This window comes from Schistocerca nitens, chromosome 8 (assembly GCF_023898315.1).
Source record: "Schistocerca nitens isolate TAMUIC-IGC-003100 chromosome 8, iqSchNite1.1, whole genome shotgun sequence".
Classification (NCBI taxonomy): domain Eukaryota; kingdom Metazoa; phylum Arthropoda; class Insecta; order Orthoptera; family Acrididae; genus Schistocerca; species Schistocerca nitens.
This window is the reverse complement of record NC_064621.1, coordinates 169,665,823-169,678,674: the sequence shown is the minus strand read 5'-3', so window position 1 is coordinate 169,678,674 and position 12,852 is coordinate 169,665,823.

Sequence of the window (12,852 nt, the reverse complement as noted above, 5' to 3'; positions counted from 1 at the left end):
GATAAACAGTTTAGACATGAGGAGAATAGAAGCTTTAGAATTGTGAAGAATGCTGAAGATCAGATGGGTAGATCACGTAACTAATGAAGTGGTACTGAACAGAACTGGGGAAAAGAGGAATTTGTGGCACAACTTGACTAGAAGAAGGGATCGGTTGGGAGGACACGATCTGCGGCATCAACGGATCACCAATGTAGTACTGGATGGAAATGTGGAGGATAAAAATCGTAGAGGGAGACCAAGAGATGAATACACGAAGCAGATTCAGTAGGATGTAAGTTGCAGTAGTTACTCCGAGATAAAGAGGCTTGCACAGGATTGCAAAGCATGTAGAGCTGCATCAAACCAGTCTCTGGACTGAAGACCACAGCAACAGCAACATTTTCTGACGGCGGTTCTTAATTCCCGGAGAGCCAAACCATGAATGCAGTCGAACCATTTCTTTTCTAAACTCTAACAGCACATCAATGCATTTGAGTGGTTTGTGTGCGTGGTCACAAGTTCCTCGATCGCGTCGTCTTCATTACCTTCATCTACATAGGAACCAGCCGGCCGGTGTGGCCGAGTGGTTCTAGGCGCTTCAGTCTGGAACCACGCGGTCGCTACGGTCGCAGGTTCGAATCCTGCCTCGGGCATGGACGTGTGTGATGTTCTTAGGTTAGTTAGGTTTAAGTAGTTCTAAGTTCTAGGGGACTGATGACCTCAGATGTTAAGTCCCATAGTGCCCAGAGCCATTTGAACCATTTTTTTACATAGGAACCCACAACATGATTTATATATACAGAGAGCTCCCTGTCATTAGCTCGCACCGGCTTACTGTGGTAAAAGATGAGTGACAGGTGCATTCTAAACGAAAATATTCGTTCTGTCAAGATATTTCAGGCAGCTTTTCCCATTTTTTTTCAAAACTCGTCAAGGTTTGTGCCGATAATAAGCTAGCCGTATGGGTGGGAACCTGGTGTGTATGTTTTAATTTCTGCCCTACACCAAACGAAAGAAGATAACCGTACTGGGATGTGAACAGCAGAGCGCCGGTAAAATTAGCAGTGCCAGCGAACGAGCCTTCACTTGTCTACGGAGAAATGCAAAGTTTAAGGGCTGACAATAAATTGTGGTCTCTTTAAGTCCGGCAGCTAATGGTGGGACCCGCTGTGTCCCCATAAACAGTGGGACCATCCCTCTGCGGTCAACCCGCACGCATACCGCCTCAGTAACGTCTCGATTTAGATGCCATTAAATCCCTCCACCTAGAGTGTCTGAGATTGCATACGGTGGTCCCATCGGGCGCTCGCCGCATCTAATCTACCCGCTCGCTGCTCTAAGTTAGCTGTGAAATCCCTCACCCGCCTGTTGGGTACTCCGCTTGCTATCCAGACCCTAAGCCGTAGGCTTTATGCAGATTAAATGTCACGGCTTAAGCAGCACTTAGCACGTGACTTAAATCCTTAGCGGGACTAGCGGCTTAATTAAGTGATTAAATCACGACTGTAGAATCTGGTTTTTATTTGTCGCCCAAGCCGTTTCACTGAAACCGACGGGAGCTACTCTTATACAGATATCTGGCATAATGGCCAGCAATTCTGTGAATAACATGAATAAAACAACATTAGCGGCAGATCAGTCTCTGCATTTAACCACTAGCAAGTAGATTTTATACTAAAGAAAGCCAGTTTTCGGGTATTTAATTGGCTGCTGCGTAAGCTATGGGGTGGCAAATTCTCTTATTTTTGAGGCCTTTCTATACTGCGTCCCTAACAGCTAGGACTCGCTCAAGCGGTTCAGATTATTGGATTTCTTTCCATCTGCCTCCCAGCTGGTTTGATGTGGTCCTGTACGAATTCCTCTCCGCGCACTTCTCTCCATATCAGAGTAGTATTTTCACTCTAAGTTTACAATTGTTGTCGTATGTATTCCAATTTCTGTCTCAGCCAAATTTCTTTGGCCCCTGCGACGCCCTCTGGTGCCATGGAAGTCGGTTTCTGAAGTTTATTAAAAAACTAAAAAACCCGCCTCGATTTCGAAAAAATCGTACACCATTAAGGTAAGTAGTGGGTCTGACTTTGTACATATGTAGTGTTTGTGTTTCCTTTCTTTTTCGTTTATAAATGTATAGCTATAGTGTTCTTTTAATCATTGATGAAGGTCTTCTTAGGCACTTGTGGGTTTTATTGTTGTTCTGAAGAAGGTGTAGTTATCTACGCCGAAACCTCCGTTAACACTTAACACTAGGTGCTTTTTTCGCAATCGAGGTGGGTTTTTAGTTTTTTAATATATTAACCAACGATTGATGACGCGCTGCGCTGTTGAAGGTGCTGTTTTCTGAAGTCTTAAAATTGAAGTCTTAATATATGTCCTATCAGTTTGTCCCTCCTTACAGTAACTGAATTGCACAAATTCTTTTGCTCTCCAGTTCTGCAAATAACGTCCATATTTCCAGTATCCTTCTGTAGTTAGATTTTCTTCGTATCCAGTTTCCCATAGTCCACGCCATGTTTAAGGGGATGTATATTTTGGTGTATGCTAAATATTCGCGATCCCGTTATTTAACAAAGTAATAGAGGAAATGTTTTACCTTATATTTTTAAGGAAACATCGTACCTCGTTGACGCGTTTTCAGAACTATTGTTAGTGTATGGCAACAATTGCCAGAAAGTGATTCAAGAATGAACGACAACGTTGTTTTTAGAGTGAATTTTCAAACGTTTTCCCTTGTGAAGTGCGCTGGAATCGAGCCGTTGTCTTCCATATTACAAAATGATTCCTAACTATTTTTCCAGGAAGTTGCACTGACAACAGCAGGAATCGTTGTGTTATTTATTAGTCTTCCAAGAGGTCTCGAACCTCATGGAAAAGCTTCTTCCTTTCATTATTAAAGACAAAGAACATAATTTGCTTAATGTGCTGGCAGAAAAAAATGATACAAATGTCATTTTCACAGAGAAATAAATAAATGTTATTCGGCGTACAGCGTCTTCTGGGATCCGAATTACGTTATCTGGTTATACGTTCCAGTAGGTAAAACACTGGATTTTAATTTGGAGAGAATGAAATTTCTGTCGAGTTGGGGACCGCAGCGACTAACTGTTTTGAAAATAATTTGTTGTCCCACACAAACACATTTATTTCACATTAAAAATTACAGGTCGTGGTTTAGTCCCTGAACCACGCGGAGACTACGTTCTCACTTATTTTCATTGGATTTTCATTGAGGAGCGGTATTGTCCAAATCCCCGTCTAGTCATCAGGCTTATCCTCGATTTCCCCAGATTGGTCGACTCGAATACCGAGATGGTTACTGAGTTCTGTCACTGCTCAAGTTACGTCCTAGAGAAACCAAAATTGCAATTTAACCACAGCTACTCAAAGAAGTTAGGAAGCTAGGGATCTTTGCTGATTGACAAGCTTGTGGTTGGTACATAATTTTAATTGGAACTAAAGAACAAATTTCATTATTACAGAATTACAGAATCAGAATAACAATATAAAAATTTAATTCGGACCTTTGTCATCTTAAGAAAATGTACAACAGACGTTAACCGTCTGCTCGTTTTCTTTTTTCTTTTTTTTTTAAAAAAATACATCAAGTCTTTAAATTTCGGACGCTTGTCCTTTACCAAACTTGGAAAAACTATGTGATTCGATCATGAATTAATATAACAAACAGTATTTTAAAAATAACAATTAGATCAGATTGCAAAAGGATCACAGACAGTCACCACCATAAGCACACTATCAAGTTCATTGCTTATGTAACCAAAATTTACACAACACTTATGATTCACCTTGAGATACTTATGAAAAGATCTCGTCTGTCCCGGCGGGCAGGCCGGATATTTAACTAAAGGATGGAAGCGCGGCTTATGCACGGTGATACTCGGTACAAACGAGTAGAAAGCAACCGCCAAGCAATTTCGAAGATGATCAGGCTGCAAGCCAGGGCAGAAAACACGCCGAGCACACACACGATCTCAGCCTGCCCGCCAAGGCGAAAAAACCCCATCTGCCCCACTTACCAGTCCATTTCTGCAACAGTAAATAATTTACCCGGCAGACAAATTTAAATCGTGATTCAGTTTTTTCAAGACCATGCAAGGCTTACTAGCTACGTGACTATCTGTAACATAACTGAAAACCAAACTGAGACAGTTACCGAATAAAAGAACAATTAAAATTACAATGACTTAACAAAAGCTCTGCCCTTCATATTAAAAGAACGCCTAAAGCCAAAACTGGGCGAAGAGCACACTAACATACTACATCAAATTAACACTGCAAGGAACCTTTAAAACAAGCAGTAAAACTCTATTCCCCTTTGCATTTGCTGAAATAATTAGACTCCGCTCCGCGGAAACAACACTTCGAAACCTTAGACTTCGTAAGTTCCGTATAGCACTCTCTTACTCAAAACCATCCTTAACTGATCTCCGGTAGATACAACATGCCACTATAAGTTTCACAAATCTTAACAGGTTAGCAGCTGAATATGAATCATACGTAACTTCATGCTTCCAGTTACGCAATGAGAAGATGTCCAGCATGAGATGACGGATCGCCACCGTTTCGTACGCGTCGACTAATCAGCCCCGTACACCCGGCGCGCGGCTAAACGGCAAGGATGGCGAGGCCTAGGCACAGCGGATCGAGACGAGGGCCTGCCTTCAAAACATGTTGCCTCGTTGAACGCCGACCAGAGGAAGACCCCGGCCACACGCCAAGCCGGAAAACAAAAGGCAGAACAGTCAGAGATACAAGACCAGACGAGTGTCGATATCAGCGACGCAAGTGGAGCGTAACTAGCGCCAGGACACAGAAATTTCACTTCCTCTACCCGAGCTTGTGCCTAATGGATAACGATCACACAATCAACTGGAGTTCAAAAACTAATCATCTTCTCCTTTTTTCTTGTTCGGTATCGTTAACCGTTAATGAAATATCGAGATTATTAGCTTCGTCCCCAACAGGTTTCGCAAAACCGTTTATTTATCTGTACACATATTGATTATTTCCTTATAAGTAAACTATTACTTCCTATTCCCTACATTTAAGTTTCCCGCTTTCTCCAGAGCATACACACATGAAAAACAAATGAGCATCAAACTACATACAGACACCACAGAACAAATAAAATACGAGCGAAAAGCACTCAATGACTCTTGTACAGTAAACTCACACAGCCAACACACACTGAAAGTGAAGTGTTCAACGGAAATGTGTTCCAGACCACCGAAAATCTGACAAGCTGGTGTACGCACTCCAACTAACAAGAAGACCACACAGCAATCGGATCTTTTTATCTTTTTATACATACTGTACGTGAAGTTCAGGATTCAAATATTAGATAGTGAAAGCTGTTCGACATCTCACAAAAACCCTCCAGGAATTCAGTTTCAAAGTTTTTCCATTTTATTTAATATCCTAAAGTAAGAACGTTTTTCCAGTTGGCCCTGTGGCTCTGTGGTGGAATGCTTACATGTCACATCGGTGACCTGGGTTTGATTCCATGAAGTAAATTTTTAAACAAAGATGCTTGTTCTACGAACATTTCCGTGAAGCGAAAAGTACATAAAAAAGAAAAAAAATTAAGTTATAAATTTTTAATTTAAACAATTTTTATTAGCAATCTTTTATAAAAGAAAGGTAATTAAGAATTTATGTTACCAATGAAAACTGGATTTTTGTGCACAATATTCAATTAGAAACGAAAAAGGCTTCGTTTCCCATACAGATTAAAATTGAATATGATTTAATTAGCATATATTTGATGAATTTTATGTTTAAGTGACGTAGGTATTCGAACTGAACGAAAAACAAACAAAAAAATAATGACTGAAGAGAGAACTGACCGAACGATTACCATTTCAGAGCGCTAACGATTTTTTATTCCATCTTTTTGTGTATTTTACGCTGTGTGGAAGTACTCTTACTGGAACATACACGTTTATTAAAAAATCTGTGTCGTCCAGTAACCGAACTTGGGGTCCCCACGTGGCAGCCACACTGTCCGTCGAAAATATCAACCTTACTTTAGTTTATTAAACATTCTCGGAAAACTCCTACTTCGATCTTCTCCAGATTTTTGATAGTTGCATGGACTTCCTTTTGCTGATTTACACTTGAGTTCTGAACTCCTCGTCCCATAAATATAAAAAACTACAAAAATCCGATTGTCGTGTGATATCTTAGTAAGTATAGCTACAGGACAATAAAAAATTGAAAAATAAGATCACAACATCGTAAGCAGAACAAAATAGTAATTTAACATTACGAAAACTGAGCTCCAAAAAGTGGTTCCTCACCTGACGATAGGATAATAAAACCAAGTAACTGTAAAACAGCAGCGTATCTGGAATCGTTGCGTATCTGGAATCGTTGTATAGATCATTTATTATACACGAGTAACAAACAGATATTACAGGCCACCGAACATTCTTCAAAATTAAAAAGAAGCGAAACACGTACGGCAAAAAGCTAGCGGTGTTTAGTTACCTGCATATCTGGACCACATCTCCAAAACTATAGAAGTAATGAAGGAACGACGGAAAACATCAAAAAATGACTCTGTTATTGTTGCTGGTAGACCGGTCATTGAACTCTCAAAAGTTGGTTGGCACTGCAAAAAGGCGCTTATCCGAGATATTCGCTGTTGTCAATTTTACTCTGCAGTCTCTATCTTCTCGTTTGTGAATTCCTTTCCATATTTTATAACTTTAAGTTATTTATATTTTCATGCAGTTACGCATAATCAAATGACAAATTTGATTGACTAGGCAGTAAAGGAAACAAAAGAAAAGTTCGGAGTAGGCATTAAAATCCATGGAGAAGAAATAAAAACTTTGAGGTTCGCCGATGACATTGTAATTCTGTCAGAGACAGCAAAGGACTTGCAAGAGCAGTTGAACCGAATGGACATTGTCTTGAAAGGAGGGTATAAGATGAACAGCAACAAAAGCAAAACGAGGATAATGGAATGTAGTCGAATTAAGTCGGGTGATGCTGAGGGAATTGGATTAGGAAATGAGACACTTAAAGTAGTAAAGGAGTTTTGCTACTTGGGGAGCAAAATAACTGATGATGGTCGAAGTAGAGAGGATATAAAATGTAGACTGGCAATGGCAAGGAAAGCGTTTCTGAAGAAGAGAAATTTGTTACCATCGAGTATTGATTTAAGTGTCAGGAAGCCGTTTCTGAAAGTATTTGTATGGAGTGTAGCCATGTATGGAAGTGAAACATGGAGGATAAATAGTTTAGACAAGAAGTGAATAGAAGCTTTCGAAATGTGGTGCTACAGAAGAATGCTGAAGATTAGATGGGTAGATCACATAACTAATGAGGAGGTATTGAATAGAATTGGGGAGAAGAGGAGTTCGTGGCACAACTTGACTAGAAGAAGGGATCGGTTGGTAGGACATGTTCTGAGGCATCAAGGGATCACCAATTTAGTATTGGAGGGCAGCGTGGAGGGTAAAAATCGTAGAGGGAGACCAAGAGATGAATACACTAAGCAGATTCAGAAGGATGTAGGCTGCAGTAGGTACTGGGAGATGAAGAAGCTGACACAGGATAGAGTAGCATGGAGAGCTGCATCAAACCAGTCTCAGGAGTGAAGACCACAACAGCAACAACAGGCAGGTATTCACGCAACCCTATAGAAGCTCTAACGATGTGCTTTCGCGCGACTACTGACGCCGCACTGTGAAGTGTTGCATTCAGCTGCATTAAACGATTACCACTGGACAGACGCACGGCTAACCTGGCGGCTAGTGTCACCACGACTGTACCGTCCTGCGCACATCGTGACTTGGTTTGCAAAGTACAGATTGAAACGTATAACATGACACGTGAAGCCCGCTTCCTGCTACTATGTGACTGAGCTTTTGTTCCGAAAGGACTATTAAACGCCTATTGTTGACGACGCTTCCAATTTTGTCTGCAATTTCCAAGCAAAATAGGCTAACTCTAAACCGTGAGGCGTTGCGTCTGTATGGATCGTAACCAACGAATGGATTCCGAAGAAAACCGAATCGAAGTAGGACATGGACAGTTTACTGTCACAAATGACAGTAATCACACCTTCATCTCTCTAACATTAAAATGGAAATTTATTAATTATTAATACTAGTTGTGTAGATCACAGTAGGGCTGAATTGGTTTCCAGTGTTCACGCGCTATTTTGTGGAACAGAAAAATAGACTGTCTCAACTAGTGGGTTACGGAACAGTTCTTCTCGATATTTTAACTAGAACGGCTCTAAACTGGAAACTGGTGGTAAGTTCTATGGGGTTAAACTGCTAAGGACATCGGTCCCTGGGCTTACATACTACTTAGTCTAACTTAAACTAACTTAAGGACAACACACACACCCATACCAAAGGGAGGACTCGAACCTCCCAGGGGGGGGAACTGCGCGAACCTTGGCAAGGTGCCTAGACCGCAAGGCTACCCCACGTGGCAGAGCGGCTCTAAGAAATGTGTAATTTGTTACACTTGTGGATTAAAATAACTGCTAATATCAAGAACCTAGTTCCCACCATACCCCAGGGACGAAAGTTTCAGAAAAATTTGCACACGTTCACGAAAATAAATACGAAGATGTGAGGTTAGTCAGATTTCCTGGGTGGCTGTTATAGGTTCTCCTCCACAGTACGAGATTACTAGTTACCTTACCATCTCTCTTCCATTTGCACGTTGTCACACAGCTTTTACATCCTTATGGTTCAAATAGGTCCTGTTACGAGTTAGCTAGTAAGTCTGGAATACATAACAAACAAATTATCTATAGGACAACAGGGTCGCCACTAAGCTCTGTCACATAGTAAGGAATTAAAGAAAGTTCTACAGATAGTCATATCAAAGTCCGAACAGTGAAGCAGCATATATACTAACTTATTAGGCTTCTTTAATGGTCTGAAGAGATGAAAATCGCTTTCCTTCAAATCACCTTCTACAACTTTCCAGAGTGGGACAAGAAATGACATCATTCGCAGTCCCGTTATGGGTAAAAGTGGTTCAAATGGCTCTGAGCTCTATGGGAGTTAACATCTGTGGTCATCAGTCCCCTAGAACTTAAAACTACTTAAACCTAACTAATCTAATGACATCACACACATCCATGCCCGAGGCAGGATTCGAACCTGCGACCGCAGCGGTCACGCGTTATGGGTAAGGACTATGGCTGATAGTAAAATAACGACATATCGATATATTTTCAAAAAGCTATGATGTATATCGACGATATTTAACTATGGATATGCCAGTATCGAAATGGAAATATCGTGTGCCGATATTTTTCTTTAATATTTTTTCACAGTTTTTGGTAAATATTGGAAATTTTTCTTTTGAAATTGTATTAGAACATAATTTTACTTTCAATGTGCGAAGGTATGGTACTACTTTTTGAGCTTTCATCACGTCCAGTCCTTCTCTTTGACTGTGTGAACCAAGTATAGGAGGAACAAAGAAGAATTCCGATTGCACTGAGGGATGGCAGGGAGAATGGAATAACAAAATTTCCAATATGAAAAAATAGCACACCAGTTGCGTTAAAAAACAATTCTTAACGCAACTAGTATGTTATTTCTTCACATCGACATTCTTCAAAACAGTTGCTGAAAATGTTGACTAAAAATCTAAATAACAAGATTAGTCTCTGCGATGGGTTGAGACGTGCGAGGGCAAATGCTGACTTAATCGGCGCTACCAAAAGCAACAGCAACGTTTAACTTCACCTCGTAATTTTGACACTACAAGTGCTATGTCGATTGTGTTTGCAGGCTTTTTTTAAAAAAGAAAGATACCACGAAAAAGTAGACACGACGTGTTCCGGACAAATCCCATACTTGACGACACTGAACGATGGACCCATCGGACACCTTTTATAGTGTCACTCAATTCTTGCTCTACGGGGATAAACAGATGTACCGAATATCTAACGATAAATCATTAGTTAAATATATAGCTCTAAAGCCAGCTGTATAGTCACAATGTGCATCGGATATTTTTATAGGCCGGTAAGTCGATATCTTTTCCGTGTATATATCGACACCTTTCCCCGATAATCGGGGGCCGAGAAAGATATTTTTTATAATATTGATACGGGTGATTCCTGACATTTGTTGAAATATCAGCAGTCCTAACAAGGACATCAACCAGGAGCAGGCCGTTACTTTACTGTCGCGCGGGAGACGAAGTGTCTGAATGATAACGGTGCTTTCGTTGTCTTCGGTGTCATATGAAGAATCCACATTTCATTCACTGTGAGAATACAGTGCAGATATGGAGCATCGTTCGTCTGCGTAATAGGTCCTCTGCTTTTTACGATTTACATAAACCATCTGGTTGATGGTATTGACAGCGGCCTTAGACTGTTTACCGATGGTGCTGTAGTCTACAGGAAAGTAGTATCACACGAAAGCTGTGAACAAAAACATGAGGATTTGCATTAAATAAATGAGTGGTGTAATGACTCGCAGTAATCTCTCAATATTAGTAAGTGTAACCTACGGCGTATAACAATGTGAAAATCCCCATTAATATACGAGTAGAAAATAAATGATCAGTCTATGGAAGCGGTAACATCAGTCAAGTATCTGGGTGTGACTATTCGAAATGATTTCAAATGAAATGATCAGATTACACAAGTAACGGGTAAGGCGAACTCTAGATTGCGGTTTATTGATAGAATTCTGAAGCGATGCAGTCCTTCAACTAAGGAAATAGCTTACAATACGTTAGTTCGTCCAGTCTTAGAGTATTGTTCGTCTGTATGGCACCCTTACCAGTTGGGTCTGATTGAAGAGATTGAGAAGGTCCAAAGAAGAGCGGCAAGATTCGTGACTGGTACATTTAGCCATCGCGAGAGCGTTACAAAACTCATAGAAAGTTTGAAGTGGGACACACTTGCAGATAGACGACGGGCTAAACAGAAGGGTCTGCACACTATTAATTCCGAAATCCAATCTTCACCGAGGATCGCGTAATGATCATCATTCAAAGATAAGGGAAATAAGAGCTCGTACTGAGGCGTTCAGACAGTCGTTTTTCCCTCGCGCCATCCGCGAGTGGAACAGGGGGGGAAGGGGGGGGGGATATGACTTCGGCGCGAATTGTGCCCTCCGCCACACACCGCTGGGTGGCTAGCATAGTATATATGTAGATGTAGAAGTGCTGGACAGAGAACCTGGCTAATGAAGCTGTTGCTGCAGTACCCAGCAGCTCTGGCAGACCAACGTCGTATGCACGATGTCCACTACTCTGTCAATGGGGTTGCCGAGCTCGTGCGCAGTTTACTCCTGAGGAATGCGACACGACCGCCCGGATCTGCGCTCATCTGGCACATCTGTTCTGGCTTTATCAAGTTCCTGCCGTTAACACCTTTGTTTTCTCACACTTCAACCAGTTGACAAAGAACTGTACTTCACTACCCGCCCCTGCCAGTTGCCTTTGAAACCTCTGATAGTATCTACTAAATAGGAATGGAACTTGATCTGCATGAGGTAGTGACAGACCTATGACAATTCTGGTTCCCTTATGAGTGACCCACTGTCAAAATAAATGAGACATCAGTAACGTGCTGTTACATATTATTGCTATTTATCATAAGCTAATTTAAACCACCACCTTGCATAACAGCGAATTTCAAAAACTTTCAACGAAGTTCTTCTACATTGAAAAGTCCCCTTTTGAACATGACTGTGCTTAACCTGACACACAATATTTATAGCGCAACGCAATCTGACTTTCAAAATTCCCTACAAAAGAATGGCCCTGACTAACATTAAACTATACCTTTCACAAATCACTTACCTCACAAAAATCTTCGCTGCTCAAGCTACTGCAATACAGCGAGCGCCACTACTGCCAGCTAATTAAAAGATTCAAACTATGGAAGGCACTAACTACTGATAGGGATAGTTAGCAAATGAAAGATATTAATAGAGAACAAAGAATGTATTTACCTTGATATCATCATATATATAGCAGTTCATGACAAATTACAAAACTCCGCCATCTCTCTCCCCACATCCACCACTGCTGGCGGCTCACCTCCAACTGCCCAACGCTACGTGCAGTTCACAGCCAGCTGCCTAACACTACAATGGCGAGTATTACAACAATGAAAAGCAGCCACAGACTGCACACGGCACAGCCAGTGATTTTCATACAGAGGTGGCGTTACCAATAAAAAAACCTAAACAGCCTACTTACATAGCCCCCATGCTCCCCACAAAAAATTTTACAAATTTTGTTGGGCACTGGCCAATACATATTTGTTAAATTTTTTTCCACAATTACAATAACAAAGAAATCAATGCACACACTTATTGACACAATGTTGGTCAAAAGCTAAACTTTCTCACAGTCCATAAAGACAGTCCTAATCGTTCATCACAGTAAAATATCAGTGTTTTTCTCAAAGACTGAGCAGTAAAAGACAATGCACACAGACGTAGTGGATTTCCATGCAGTCTTGAAGTAGTAGTGTTGTCCTTCCAACGGAAAGACAGTGCTGACTCGACATGCAGACGGGTAATGGGCCACAACAGAGTAAACCCACAGCAGAGTCAGTCGACGTTTTGAAGAACATTGGTAGGTAGGTCATCACAGAGTAGACCCACCAGAGGTGCAGACCCACTGCAGTCCTGGTAGAAATAATGGTACTGGTGAGTCAGCAAAGACGCAGACCCACTGTAGTCCTTGTAGAGATAATGGTACTGGCGGGTCATCAAAGATGCAGACCCACTGTAGTCCTTGTAGAGATGGCCAGCAGCCATCTGTTGTGACTGCAGGTGCACAATCACCATTGAAGAGTCTTGCGGATAATATAGCAAGTCCATAAACCACCACTTGTGCACT